Source organism: Thunnus maccoyii, chromosome 1, assembly GCF_910596095.1.
Source record: "Thunnus maccoyii chromosome 1, fThuMac1.1, whole genome shotgun sequence".
In the NCBI taxonomy this organism is placed as follows: Eukaryota; Metazoa; Chordata; class Actinopteri; order Scombriformes; family Scombridae; genus Thunnus; species Thunnus maccoyii.
In genome coordinates, this window is record NC_056533.1 from 31,302,041 (window position 1) to 31,318,088 (window position 16,048).

Genomic DNA, 16,048 nt, shown 5'->3' on the forward strand with positions numbered 1-16,048 from the left:
TCTTTTGTCTTCCCACTGACATGACAAGCTGTAGACTTCTAAGAAGTCTTTTGAACCTTTCATCAAGCCTTTCACCTTTAGGATGGATGTCCTTCCTTTTTGATTGATCCTTTTCTTTGCCTGAATTCAAAGACAAACGCTGGAAGGTTAACCCCGGATGATGTCATACACGTACATAATACACCTGTGGCGGCTAATGTTGATGTTTAAATAACCAAGAACCAGAATGGAGGGAAATTTTTTGGTGATTACATCCAAATTAGCGGGACAGCTTGTTGCTTCTTACTATAGGTTCAGATTGAAGCCGAGGAGTATTACCTATATCTTGGCTATAGCTGGATGGCCCTTGCTAGCCAAGCAGGGTCCCCTTAATATGATTAGGACGGATTATGGCGTTGTCTGCACATCAAAAGAGCCAAGACCAATTATCACCCCTGCCTTTCAACATGACAGCCGCTCCTCCTCCCTCCCTGCAAACGTAGAAAGAAAAGGAGAAAACAGAACCCAGGCGTCTTGTAACACTCCAGAAGCCCCTGCGCTAATGGATGGATTCATCATTCATTCAGGCCTTTCATGTACAGTATTAAGCAGTGATGGTGCACAGTTGCCAGCGCTTTGGCTAGTCCCTAAAATAGATTGAACGTCAGAGCTAATTATCTCAGTCCCAGAGGCATGTACAAACAGGTTCATATGACAGAAAATGCGGCGTGCTCTAAGGCAGTGGAAAAGAGTAGGAGACTGAAAACAAGCATTCCATGCCTCCAGGTGATGTTTGTGAATATTTATCTTTTAATTTTTTTTTTTTTTTTGCAGGTTTTCAATTCTTGTAGGTGTTGTTGTGATTATGTGAGTTTGTGTGCAGGGTAACAGCGATGGTGGTTAGCTTTGCTCCGTTTTGCTTAGGTCCCCATTACCATAATCCCCCCCCAGTCAGAGCGGGTCTTCCATTACCCCTTTGTGCCTGTCTGTGCTCATGACAGGAAACCAAATGGATGTGGATAAAAGTAGACCCCGTGCCCCCCCCCCCCCACACCCTCCCTATCTTGCAACACTTACACACAACACACACACTGCTTTCCCAAATTACTCTCATAGTTTCACTTTTCTCTAAAGTGCCAAAGCCCGAGCGCTTGAACAAAGGTGCTCCCTGGATCTCTACCACCCATCAAAGGCAGAGTTGGAGTCAACCCAGAGTCCTGTCAGGAGTCAAATGAAGCCATTAAAATCCCCTTTTCCACTGCCCTGACATTTGCTTCTTTCTTTTGTGTGCTGCATGGAGTTTTTTTTTTTCCCTTCACGGAGAAGGCGAAAGCATAGCTCTTGTCGCAACTCAGTGAACTGTTTCCAAGTATCAGTTTTCTCTGTTTTTCTTTGTAATTATTATGTAGCCTGTCTCATAGCCATAGCATAACAAAACCATCTCCCGAATTTGTCAGTTTCTTGCCAGTGAAACCCTGAGTTTGAGCTAAGAGGAGCTGAGTTGTCAAGCCTGTGTGAGAGAGGAGAGAGAGATGAATAACACTTACATGAATTTAGGTGCGTTTAAAACACACTGACATGAAAAATACATTCTCCCAGTTCTAATCCTGTGTCCCCTGTGTGTTTTTTATTTTGTTATATGCCAAATATATGTCCAAAAAAAAATCATTTTTGAGTATTTTTACATCAAATTATCCCCGTCTTTTCTTTTCCTGTAAAACAGTTTAAAATGTTTGATGACTCATCTTGAACTCAAGGGGCGTTGACAAAACTTCATCCAATCAAATATGACTTTGGGGCGACTCGCTGGCCACACCCATCATATAAAACTGCACTTCATCATTTGTGGGTTGTAGTAGCTAGCAGAGCAATATGGAGAGAGAGAGAGAGTTAGGGAGGGATGTGTGTTTGGATATTAGTGGCTGAGGTCTGATTCATTCATCTCTCCGTCGTCGTCTTCCTGATCTAACAACAGGTGAGGGAAGCGTGTGTGTGGAGTCGTCTGCAGCTCTGCATCACACTGAACTTGATTTAAATCCCTCTTGTAACCGTACACCGCTCAAATATTCCTTCTCACCGGGAAACACGTCACAAAACAGAAGCTAAAGATGATCCATATTCCGTTTTGCTCTGACTGAAAAGGTTTGACCTGCTTCGACCAAGTGGAGCCGACCAATCCTTCGATGAGACGTACCGGGATGCGTCGGTGGACAGCTCCTTTATTGTCGCTTAATTTCCTCCTGAACCACAGCTTTGTACATTTGCCTTTTTTTTTCTTTGTGCTTAATTTTGTCTGAGTAGCCCAAACTAGGAGCGCAGAGTGGAGCTGTAACCTGCCTGTGAAGATAATTATGCTCTATGTTCTGAGCTAATTCCAATGGGCAGACTGCTCCTCGTATCGCTGCACCACAGCTGGTCCCAGCATGTGCACTTCCAGCTTTCCTGCAGCGCTCGGTTTAATCACAGAACCCTTTTGCAAGCCACAGCCATGAATTTCCAATCCACTCGGGTGCACGCCACATGTGGATTGTCTGGTGTATTGTGTTTATATACAGGACACGTATGTATATTAAATGCTTTGGGTATACAAGTAAATCCATAGCAACCGTGTCAGCGAAACTGACATCACTATGGGCGATTAGCAGGTGAGCACTCAATCACAGTCCCCACAAGCATGTAAACAAGGTCTGAAGTGGCCTCTGTGCACTACATACTCTACCACCCTGCCTTTTGGCTAACCTGCAGACTGCAAGGGCAACATTAATAATTTAACCAAACACTCAGACGTGATGGAGCGGACAAGGGAACCCAGCGAGAGGCACTCTAGTTGAGAGAGGCTATTAAATATGGAAACTATTTGTGGTGACTAATAGTATTTTTTTGTTTTCCTAGAGCTTAAAGTCTCACTTTTCCAGTAGTATCGCTTCTCCCGGCGAGCGAAGAAGGTAAATTGTTTGATCAGGAAAGATTAAGCTGGAAGCGACTGCAGCGTGGATGTAAATTGACTCTCTCTGTTTGCTGTTGCTGTGTAGCCTACATGGTTCCATCAGCTGTGGGCACGGTCCGAAATTAACACCCGCCGAGCGCCAAACGCGGGTAGATTTTCAGTTTGGCGAGTGAATCCGGGAAGGCTATCCGCCACACACTGGCAGGTGAATGTTTGTACCAAAATAGACATGTAATAAAATATCTGGCATGATTGCTCATAGGAGATTACTCATGTTTGTCCCTATACAGTGTGGACACACGCGCCATATCTATGTCTAAACAGTGCCGTGAAAATGTAGGAGCGTCTGGCTTGAGGCGAAGGAGCGCCAGCCGCAGAGTTGCTCCAAGTTTCACGGCGCTGTTTACGGTGCAGGTAATCAGCTGCTTGACATAGCAGCTCTCTGCTAAACTGTGACTCGCTGCAGTATATGTGACACAAAAGGCAATTTATTAAAAAAAAAAAGCTCGGCCGGTGGATTTTCTCATCCACCAGTCCTCTTGGCAGGTGAGTCAAAAAGTTAATTTCGGACACCGGCTGCAGGTGAACTTTACCCTAAATTTAACAGCATCATAGTCCCAATTAGCATCTTTTTAATTTCCTCCAAAGTTTATTTGCGCTGGTGGTTGTTGATAATCTGCATGACTGAAAAATATTTTCCAGTAGATGTGTTCGCTGTTTAACCTCTGTCAGCCTAGCAAATACTCTCTCACAAACACACACACACAGCAGCACAGTAGACCGGGGACAGCAGCAGCAGCTACTTGTATATTTATACATTCATGGGGTGCTGCTGCTGCTGCTGCATGCCTCATGAAAAAACACACACACATGCACACACTTACAGGGTCCTTATTCTTGTGTCTAGGATTAGATGGGTTCAGGGCCAGAGTGCCACTCTGGTTGCAACTCTCGCCTTGGTGCGGTGTTCGGAGGGGGGTGGGTGTGGGGGTGTGCATGAAACCCTCAGGGGGGGAAAGACTGCACTGCACACAAATCATTACTGCTCATCAGTTGCTGCCACTCAGCCACTTATTTACTCAGCAGCTTGGCTCGGCTCAGACACACGGAGACACAGACAGACACGCGTTTACAGAAACATACCTCATTATACATGAGGATTGTAGGGGAGGAATCATTGACAGACACTGTTGTTTCGGGGAGGGATGAGTTGTAGTCAGTGAGGCGAGCGGGTCGATACCTCCAGCTGAATATACGCAATTCGCCATAACCTCAAAGTCTATTCTCCATGAAAGTATTCGACAACTAATATCAGCGTGCAGTTGGGAGAAGACTGTCAAGCGAGCCTCAACATGACAGAAAAGTGTTGCTTCAGCGATACACAGGCCCCCCCCTATCTAATACCTCTCCAGTGAATTATTTATGACCGCTATACCACGTAAGCTGTATGTAGCATATTAAATACCTAATCCTCTCATCTTTTATTGATGCTCCTTTTGATACAAGCCTCACTAATACGATTGATAAGAGAGCTTAATACGAAGGCCAGTAAAGCAGATTTGACTGCCACATTTGAGCCAATAATGATGAAACTTCACCCAAGCTTTATCTGTAATGCTGTTTTGCTTGAGAAGTGAGGACTCGTGGCGGTGGTGTGGTGGTGGTGGTGGTGGGGGGGGGGGCAACGGGGGACCAGATCGCTCTGGAAGAGATTACGTCTGCTTATGATATACTGTAAACACTCGCTCACAAGCCGGTTATTCTCAGTGGTTGACTGTTTACACACCTTGGCTGACATAAGAGGGAGTTTCGGCTGCGCTCTGATCAAATCTGCCACGGGACATGTTTGTGTCAAGTGCTCATGATCCCTGCTTCCTGTGTTTTTATTGTGAGAGGGACAGATAGATGCAGACAGAAAGCTGGAATGGTGAAAGGGGAGGGGGGCTTCCCTTTGATGGGCTAAATCTCTTGCTTTGTGGTTGGTTATACACACACACACACGCACACAAACACGCATGCACGTGATCACGTCACATAATTGAGCTAAGATACAATCCATCAGTGTACAGGAAATAGGATTTATCTATCTAACTCGATGACTCTGAGACACACCAGCAATTACATACATAGCAATGTTTTGTCAGTCGAGCTCCGCCAAATTGATTCTGATAATATGGTATAATTGCCGCAGACAAATGAGGCACCGCTCAGAAAAAGAAGTCATGTCTTTCTGTTGTTTTTCATTCAGGAGTCTTCAAACACAAGCTGCAAGCAGTATCTTTAAAAGCTATAAATACAACTAAAGCTGTCACAGCTGGTTAGCGAAACTAGTTTCTTTAGCATAACGGTGACAAAACCCCGGTGTTTACTTCTCAAATGAATCCTGAATAAACAGACTCATGAATATTTACACAAATTACTACTACTGTCTTTTGATTTTGACCTCAAGAACTCCATTAAGACGTACACACGCTGTCTGTTTGCTAGAGAGACAAGGTGACATTTTCAGCTGAATTGAATTACTGGATTTACCTTTTTTCATATCGTATCATCAAAAACATTTTGTATGTAAATATAGATAGTGCAGGCTTAAGAATAAACACCAGATATTGAATACTGTGATATTGTTGCTAAAAAGATTGGACATTGAGGAAATGATAGCCGTTATGACTGAGTCACTTGGTTCTTTTGTGGTTTACTGGGACACAAGGCTCTTTTTTTTTTTTTTGCTCTTATCTAAGCCAGACTGATTGAGGCCACATAGCCATAATTCTCTTTGTAAACAAATGAGAGGATTTTTTTTTTTTAACCACAGAGATGCACACACAAACACACCGTGAGTGACATTCACCTTGCTGTGTCCTGCTGGATTTTTTTTTTTTTTTTTTTTTCCCCCCTCCCTGATGTCTTGACTGCACAACAGAAAAGCCATTACTCTGTCTTGTTGCCACATCACTGCGCCTCTTCCTCACCTGCAATATGATCCACATTAGCATCCACAACAGCCTGGGCAGCTCCGGCTGTCCGATCCGTCATGACTGAGAGCAGAGATAAGCTCGCAGCCGTAATGAGTGTTCAGCCTCTGTCGGGCAGGAAAAAAGAAAGAAAGAAAGGCTGTTTCATGTTAGTAGTATAGAACGGGTATCAACACAGGTCACATGTATGTATTTGTGTCAAACGCAGTCTCTGTAACCAAGAATGCAGGTTTTTTTTGTGAGCATGTGTGTTGATTAGGCCCCACGTTTATAGGTGATGCCGTACTTTACCTCCCATTCATGCCACCGGCGCCATAAACATCCTCCGGGCTGCTTTTGTTGTAGTTACACCAGTCAGAGAGACCGGCACCGGCCTCACACTCACCGGCGGAGCGCGACGAAGAGAAAAGCCTGACCGCAGTGGAACCAAAGGTGCGAACAAAGAAGTGTAATGGTTGAACAGAAGTGGGCGAGCTGTATGAAAAACGGAACGCACAAAAAAAAAAAAAAAAAAGCCAAACCAGCTGAATGAGACGGCGGGCGGTCCCGTAGGAATGAGAGAGAGAGAGATAGAAAAGACAGGATGAGCAGATAGCATCAGCACAAATGACTCTCTGTAAATCATTCCGCTGCCAACTCAAGATTTAGGCAAACTCAGCTCTGAGGCGTAACCTGACTTTTTACACTTTCACTTGAACACCAGTCTTCTTCAGCGCTGCAGGTCCGCAGCATCCAGCCCTTTTGGTTGCAAACATATTGTACATCTGGTCAGTTTGTGTAGTTGGACGAAGGCCAGCTAGGTCGCTTGATACAGAGAGGAAGTACTATTAATCCTTTTTATTTAAATTGATTTGAAGTTAAATACATGTTATAACTTTTAGCCCACTTTGCTACCTCGTCAATCCAAATGTTGGTCACGGCGGATTAAAGGTATCTAGAGTTGGCAGACGAAATATCTGCGGACCGATGATGGAATTGGTCTGCTGACTGGAGAGAGGAGGGGTGATGAAAGTGCACTCTTGTTACAAATAAAACGGTTCTCTCTAGAAAAAAAAAAGATACTTTGATGATTTAAAGGGATTTTGACAGTCTTGTACACTACAGTAATAATATATAAGAGACCTCCCTTTATGCCTCACACAGCCTCTTCATTTTGTAATCTAACTATGCCCCCGGTGCAAACACTTAACCCCTGTAACCACACTTAACTCCACCATTATTACTGTACTGTCTTCAGATAGATTTCCCTGCTGAGCCCATGCTTCTTTGCCCTGGATATTTTGTCCAGTTATTTTAAGTTTTTTTTTTTTTTTTTTTTTTTAGTAGCATCCGGTTTCAAGTAAAATAGTAATTGAGTCTCCCTCCCAGTGTTGGCTTGAAGGCTTTGATCTCTCCTGTGCTCCAGTGTTAAATGGTTTCCTTCAAATTGCTGTGAACACGCAGTGACTGGCTGCTCTTTTATCAGCAACCCGCTAATAGCACCTCCTCGCCAAACCACTTTGAAGCCCCAAACAACTCACTCTGAAAAAGAACAAAAAAGAGCAAAGGATGAGAAGTTCTGAATATATATATATATATATATATATATATATACGCGGCTTATATATGTGTGTGTGTGTGTTTTCAAGAGAAGGCGTGTTGCTTTCTAAGTTAAAGGCAGATTGGGATTACTGTAGAGAAGGAAACGCTGTTGTGAGTCATTTGTCAGCAAACAAACTGGAGGATTTGATAAGACGTAGCTGAGGGATTTTTTTGTTTTTATTTCTACAGGTAAATAATTCTATTTACTTTTTGTATGACTGTATTTGGCCAGTGTAATAGTCTGTAAATGTTCATTGGGAAATTGAACGGGGGGGGGGGGGGGTTGTGAGTCAGCTTTCTTCTTGTAATTAGCAGAATTTGCATGCAGATGCTTATCTTAACAAGGGGAGAAATTGAGATAGTTTGAAATGTTTTTGTGTCTGGGGCTGGTAATTGGCATCAAGCTTATCAGAGGCAGATTGGCTACACTTGACCGCTCAAAGGAGCCAGAGACTGTGATCAACCCAATGGCTGGATGTGACCTCTAGCAGACTTTGTCCGACGTACGCTGAGCTTTCATCTCCGGCTCTTCATATCAAAATGCTGCACTTTACTGTCAACGCTCTGTGTGGGGGTATTGAAGTGAACACAGCACACTTCCTGTTCCTTTCTGTTGTGATTTTAAAAAAAAAAGTACAAAAAAATGACAAAATGACAGCAGCCAAGGACAAAATAGGCAAAGACCCAGACTTTGAAATCCAATGCTGATAAATTGCTGGGTGTTTGACTTTGCAAGGCATACTGGATTATATTGATTTTCTATTCTCTCTCTGTGTGTGTGTGTGTGTGTGTGTGTGTGTTTGTGTGAGTTGAAAGTGATAGCAAAAAAAAAAACAAGGGGCAAGAAAATGCAATATTGTGTTTCATTAAAAAATCTATAGGATATCTCATTACAGCCGCATGATTTTTCTTCAGTATCGGGGTTAGTGGGGACGGGGTTGGAGTTGGTGGGTGGCTTGAAGATGAATGTGCTTTCCTGTCTCAGAGGACTATCTCAATGGTTTTTATTCATGGAGAAAGGAGGAACTTTTGGCTCAATCTGCCCAGTACGCCGACTACTTCCTGGACATGTTTGCCCAACGCTCGCTAATTTTAACGACCGTAGGGGATATCTCATCCCTACATGGCTGAACAAACTAAAAATTTGTAATATCACAAGGTCTAAGAGTGAATTTTGTAAGTTGAACACATGATGTAGTTCTCTCTGAGCTTTATTTAGAAATCTATTCTGCTCACACGTTGTGGTTTATTTGACTGATGCTGTAATGTCTTGTGGGTCGAAGGGAGATATTTATTTCCGCTCTTCTTCAGCACAAAAGATTCAAACTCAGTAATGTTATGGTTGTTTTCCGGGCAGCTTTTTAAGTTTGTCACGACACCTTTTTATAGTTTGCAAATCTCAGTTTAAAGAGCGTTTTACTCCAAGACATCTGCTGCCACAGTAAGATTTTTAGTAGGTTTTCTCCAACAACCAGAAAAGGTTAGCCCGATTCTCAAATTGTGACATTAAGTGATGGTTTTAACCTTTAGTCTGACTGCTCTGTAGATACCCATTTAGCGCAAGTAACATGCTGTCTCTTGCTATTTTGCTTTCCAATTATTCACCATGAGGCGGTACTTTTGATGTTCTATTACACTGTACCCTCGCCACATCTCTAAACCAGCTCTCTCACAGTGTGCCCGTCTGTGTTGCTGTCGTCTCAGTGGGCCAATCCCTCATCGTGGGCCCGTGGGGAGGCTGATAAGAGGGGGGAATTCAAGCCTCAATCAGTGCTGGTTAATTATCACAACCAGGGGAGGTGAGAGAGGTTTCCCCCGTCTACCCAATCCCTCCCGGATCTCTGTCTCCCCTCTCAAACACACACCCATCTGTTGGAAGCTTGCATTGCACATTCTTGCACAGTTATTTTTTTTCCTGCTTTGGTATCTACTTTTATGTTATTCTGCTCAAAATACTGAAATATAGTAGTCTGTGTCATCTTGCCTCCCACAGTCAAACATTTCTATGGTCCTCAATTTGATTTAAGTGTATTTGTCCCTAATTTGTTTGTTCGCTTGATGGATCCTTCCTGTAACCAATAGGCAGCTTTTGTAATGTGGATTTTGCTCATTTTACTTTACTACTACCCAACTACTCATTACATAGCTGGTTTGTAGGGTCAAACGTAACAAGAGGACTTCTCTACAGTGGTATATTTGTTTTAAGATTGACAGCATTTACAGAATCCATTGTTATGTTAATTAAAAATGTCACAATATAGCTTGCTTTAAGGGAAATATTGCCATTTTTTCTGCTTACTCAGAGTGTGAAAAACTCATGAATGGTCTCCTTATGTTGCTGTTTGCAGTTTGATAGTAAAAAATTGTTGGAAAAATGACAGTAGCCAAGTTTAGCTCGGTTACAGAATGTCTGTGGGATCAATTGGCAGCTTCAGTAGAAACTAAAGGAATTAAGATAAATGCATCTGTAAAGTTGTTATACTGATGATTTAAGAACATTTAGGAGTTTTGATTACGTCATGTGTATGTGCACAGACATGACAGAGGGATACAGATATGCATATTTCAGAAACATGGGTTCCAAAATGTAATTGTTGTAAACTGATGAAAAATTAATGCTACGCTAATGAGTGCAAGGCATGAATCACTGGGAAGGCTATTTACCTACTTTTCAGAGGAGCTGTTTGTTGAGTGCATGCAGAGATGTAAAAAAAAAAGGGTTTGACTGAACTAAACTTAAGTAAGAAAAGCCAAACAATGCCTCTAATTGCAACCCTGCAGGCATGACCTTTGACCTTTTTAAAGATACACAAGAATTTGTTTTGGCCTTATTTTAAAGGGCAGTGTGGTGTCTTTAAAAGTTAAAAGCCCGGTGATGGTTGCAGGATATTTGCCTCAATTAACACTTATTTTTACGATCCTTTCAGCAATCTTTTGTTTGATTAATTGTTTAGTCCAAAAAATGTATAAAACAGCGAAATCAAATGATTTTATCTGTTCAACAGTCAAAAAAGGAAATGTTGAGTATTTTCACATATTGATAGGGTTCATTGTGAAAGCTTGTTTTAAGTGGATCCTGTTAGGGTTTCCTTTAGTGCAGCAAGAGTCTCCAAGGTGGTCTTGGAGTGAGCTTGAACCCTTCACAGCAAAACAGGAAATGAGGGTCACTATGTGTGGTTTTTTTTTTTTTTTTTGGAGAAAGTAAGATTAGCTACTCATTAAATACTGTTGAACCATTGCACGTCACTGTTACTAAACGCGGAGCGCGGAGACGTAACGTAGAATAAAATCCCTCAGTCAGAGTTTGCACATCGGTCACGGTCATTTAAATGTGATATTTTGCCGGACTCCTGCACTCAAAGCATTTTGCTAATCCTATTAACCAGCAAATCATTTGAGTAGGATCTCTTTCTTCATCTGATTAAAAAGAGACTGACGTTTGTATTAGAACGACATTTTCTGGCAGTATTCAGCGCAGCCAAAAGCTGATGTCATTGCAGTGACCCAGCCCCGCCTGTGACCCTGTCATGTTTTCACTGAGGCTCCAGAGTTTTACAATGGCAGCGAGCAGACAGGATGACAGAGAACTGTGAGCTGAAAAAATTGGATCCTTTCCTCTTTTTAATCTGCCAGTTGAGCGGGTGCCAGAGCAGGACAGCCAGTGTGCGCTAGGCGGCCCAATCATTTTGTCCATCCCTTTATGACTTGGCCTCTACCCCTCATTTCATCAACTACTGTGGGGAACGCTGAGAATACCGGAATCAGTGAGTTGTGGCGTCCCTGATCATCGCTACCTCCCTCAGGTATGTCAGGTATTGTTCCTAGCATCAACTCTGAAGAACACTTGAGCAACCACACTGTAACTGTGACAAAGTGTTTTTTTTTCTCCTTTGCATTCACTTCGGTTGAGCGTGAACATCGGCTGTTCTCAAGACTTATTTTAAGGGATAAATGTCTTTTATAGAATTGAAAACACTCATCTGTCCTAATGAATCTGACCCTCTCTCCTTTCTTTTCCTAATACCTGCTGGTGAAATGAGGCTATCCGCTCAAATCTTTATTTCTTTGATTCGATTCAAGTGTGCCAATGTCAGTTTTAACAAAATGAGAGGAAGTAAGCTAGCAGCCTTAACTTGCAACCACCCTATAATAGAATCCTTGAAAGGGACTCTGTGCTTGTCCTTTGATTAGAAAAGGAAAGGACACCCTTTTACTTTTTTTTTTTTTTTTACCAAATAGATATATACCTCAAAAAAAGTAAGTAAGCTGCAGCTCTTCTCCTGTTCTGTTAAAGACACCTTGTCCTTCTACATTTGGTCTCTAGATCCATGTTATTTCCCCCCAAGGTGTTTGGAGAGATGGAAGGATTCTGCAGAGAAAGAAAGACAAAGAATGGAAAGATGAAAGAGAAGATGTAGGGGAAAAGCGTGGGAGGGATACAGAGACAACCATTTTTATTAGTGTCATTAAAGCGATCCTGATGCTGAGGGTGGAAGGACAAACAGTGAAGGGTCTTTATCTGCATTCATCGTTAATGATTTTATAATCTCGGTTTGTTGTTTCCTTACAAAGGTCTTAAAGCTCAGAGATTCAATGACACATTATAAGAGCAGAGAGAGTGAAAACACTATTCCCACGTATATATACATTCCCACACATATTGCTCTCGAGCCTTTTAAATCATAATTCCCAGTTTGCAGTGGTTGTAAATGCCTATCAAGCGTGTTGACTTTTAACCATGTCCAGGATTTCCTTGTCCCCAAGTCTGAGCCACAGAAGGGTCTCTGTTGTTGAGAGTGGTCTGCTCTGTCTCAAGAGCGGCTCAATAAGGAGGGTAGTCAATATGGCTGCTCTCAGGCGGCGGGTCAATAAGGGAGGAGGCTTCCTGCTGAGCCGAGGGTAGAATGGAAGAGAACAGGGGTCTTTGTATGGAGAGCGGACCCTCACCCCGCTCTCTCTTTACTGCCTTTTCCTGGGATATTACACCTAACGTCGACTGTGTAATCTCCTGCAGGAATTGTAAACTGTAGACATGTTGTTACTCAAACAGAAATTGACTCTCGCCATAGAATACAGGTCACACAAGTGAATTATCAACAGTTTCTTTTTTTTTTTTTTTTTTTATGGGTTACTCAGGACTGTGCGGTCTGTATCGTGCGAACACATAACCAAAGTGCACACACACACACCTCACTTTGACAGTAAGCTCTGTTAACGTCTGAAAACATGCTTTCAACACAGGCTCAAGTTGGGAAATACAGCGTCTAGCTCCATGTCTCCATTCTGTCTCTCTCATCTGAGAGGCAGAGGGGAGTGAGAGAGAGAAAGGCAGCATATCAGGGCACCACCTTAAGCCGGGCTCCCAAACCTTTTATGACTGCTGAGCAAAGTGGATTTGGGACAGAGGTAACAGCCCATACTTATCAAGCAGACAACCTCATTTTCTAGCTTCTTGCTCTCCGCTCCTTCGTTCTCACCGGTTGCCCGTTGCGGTGGTTCCTATTTTTCAAAGACAAAACGGGGGGGCGGGGTGGGGGTGGGGGGTGGGGGGGGGGGCTCCCACACCGCTGGGCCTGAATAGATTACACTTCTCGTCAGTGTAATGCGGTTTCTGACACCACCTTTCCTTCTTTAACTCCGCTGCTGTGTTGTTAAAAGCCTGCAGTGTTTCAGCACCAAACCAAATCTACTGTAAGAAACATTTAAGGAAAAAGTTCATTTTATTCTCTTGTGTTGCTTAATAAAGAATACAACAGTCATCTGGACCCAGGCATGTTATCGATGAATACATTACACTATAAAAAAGAAAAACTTATACACATGAGACAGAATATCCTATTGTAAAATTCACTTCATCTTCTTTTCATTATGTTCTATTTCAGAAAGGTTTGGGTTGATACTTCCCTGCACTTTGATGATGTGAACATACGCTCTGTTGAATCTTCTGTCAATGAACACTTGAGAATACATCAAGAGAAAGCAGCTCCATCTGTAGGTCTTCATTAGGACTTTTTTTTTTTTTCTTATCAGGCCTGTAGCTCACAGTATTGTTAGTTGCCAAAAGTAAAACTTTTCTTTGGCTTTGACCTAAAAGTTGAAGCTTTTCAGTTGTTGGTTACAGTGATGTTTTTGCCTTTTTATAGTAAATTTGTTTTCAATCAGATGCTGCAGATAGTGATCCTTGCTCTGTGCTGAGATATATTAGCCTTATCCTGCTCATTTAGTCTGCTTATCTTCCTCACTCCATTACAGGAAAGACAGTTTGGGTTAGTTAACCTTTTTTAATATTAACCACAGTCGCTGGATTTATGACTAAAATTACACACAAGGTTTTCCAGCTTTGGCTTAGCTCATATAAATTGCCTCTGATTGAAGTTAAGACGGCCGTATTGATATTCGGGCTTTGTAGTTTTTCCCCTATGAGACTCACTAAATGTGTAAACACAGAAGTAAAATTGAAATTACAGTGTTTGCTCTCATGTATTACGCCTCATTTTCTCAAAATAACTTGAGGGACATTCAAAAGAAATGAAATCAACTTTTTCTTGTATACGGAGAGATTCTTGCACACTGTCTAGACTTTGAAACCCAGACTGGGTTCATGACTGAATCTATTCTGTGAAGCTTTTCTTTATAATTTCTAGTGTCTGTAAATGTTACAAAAACATGGAAATACAAACGTTTGGTTAGCAAATTGGAATAGAATTGAGGTTTTTGTTGGCATATAAAAACATTTATTTAGTCTGCATGTAGTGTGTCCAGCATTGATTTAACTGTCCCACCTTCCTGTGTTATTGGACCTTGGACTTTAACCGCTACCACTGTCATTATTGTTGTGCTTCTTGTTGGTTTCTGCCTCTATCTGTCTGCAGTTTGACTGGTAGCCTTAATAGAGTTTTGAGGGAAATGATTCCAGGTAGAGATAGTGTGGATGTTGTGGGGAAAGAAGGTGAGTGTAGTTCAGTAGCTCCTCAGCCTGCCATCACCCCCTCCCTCCCTCCTCCTTTTCTTTTTCCCCCTGCCCAGTTCTACTAACTGTAGATGTTGTGTCTGCAACTGAAAGCAGATGGTTCGCCATTTTGTCCAACAGTAGAAGCCGAAGCTAAGCCCTCCCCTACCGGCTCCTACGATGGGGATAAAAAGCTGCTAAAGGCGGCTGTTTTGCCTCTGATAGGATGCCGCAGGACCTTCAAGCCCATTCAGTTTTCCTCCTCAGATAGAGAGCGTCTGGAAAATAGCCAGGATTGGGTCTGAAAGCTCTGCCCAACCCACACACACTGTTCCAGCAGCTTAAAGCAGAGATGATTAAGCATGCCATGGTGCCTCTGGTCTGCAGGAGTGACGAATTCCCCCCACTGCTACTCCACTCTGGTCTCCGTCCATCTGTCATGTACACCATCAGTAAAAATACATTCGCTGGTGTTGTCACATTCTACCCAATATGTACACTAGGCTGCTGTGAATTTGCAATTTCCTGAAATCAGCTGCTTACTTTAGTATAATTTAAAACCTCTCGCTCTTACTGCTAAGAGTTACAGTTGTAAATGTGTATGTGCTGGCATAGAACGGTATATATTTTTTATTCCTTACTGCTTTTTATTTACTTTAGTCATGCATCCAGCTCTGCCTGAACGGATTTTTGAATATAAAACATCGTATGTTTGAGCAATTCTGCCGTCTGTTCGTCAGCAAACCCATCATTTAGCTTTTTTATTGTGTCCAGTCTACAGCTGCACATAAATTAAATGTGAAAGTTGCCAGTTTTACTGTTCCGTAAAAATGCTGCTGTAGCAGTCATAAGAAGACGTAAATAATATCCAATCAGCCAATGAGATATGTTTCTAGATGTTATAGTCAGGTTGGCTGAGGTCTAACTCTGGCTATTGAAACAGAATGAGGGCACATCTATTCTAGTCTTCTCCACCAGTGTATTAGTGTTGAAACAATTGCACATCTTAGAGTGAACGCTGTGTATTCTTACATTTTATTCCCTAATGTGAAATTGGAAAACATCTATCCAACTCAGTCATTTTCTCGAGCATTTTTGCTGTAATTGTTTGTGCTTTCAAGAGAACTAAGTGCACTGAGGACAAGCAGCCATATTGCCACCGTAATGGACCACACATTACATTGCTTCCCTCTTTGGATCTCACACAAGGGACTTGGTGCCGCAAGGTAGAGAAATTATCTCCTGGTAGTTAAATAGCTGAACCACTGACATAGAATCTCTCTCTTTCTCTCTCTCTCTCTCTCCTTTTCTATCTTCCTCTCTCTTTTTTTTTGTCTCTTTCTGCTCTCGCTCTCCCCTGGAGACGTGCCATTTCCTTGGAAGAGAGCAGGCATATTTTAAACTGCATTTAACATTCAGCCACTTATTTCACTCCATTCGCTGCATTATTAAAATACCTTCATACCCCCTTAATTATTTTTCTAGCTCTCCTCCATCCCCGCAGAACTGATAATTGGTGTTATTTATCTAAACAATACCACCGTGTGACTCTTAGGGTGGGAGTGCTTGAATAATGGATGAGGACAAATGCAAAGCAATTGCACTTACTCTGACTTT

General features: G+C 42.3%; 1 protein-coding gene across 10 annotated transcripts in view; it reads left to right on the forward strand.

The window, feature by feature from the left end:
• neo1a (neogenin 1a) overlaps nt 1-16,048 on the forward strand; it is a 160,007-nt gene that overhangs the window by 40,181 nt on the left and 103,778 nt on the right. The window lies entirely within an intron of this gene.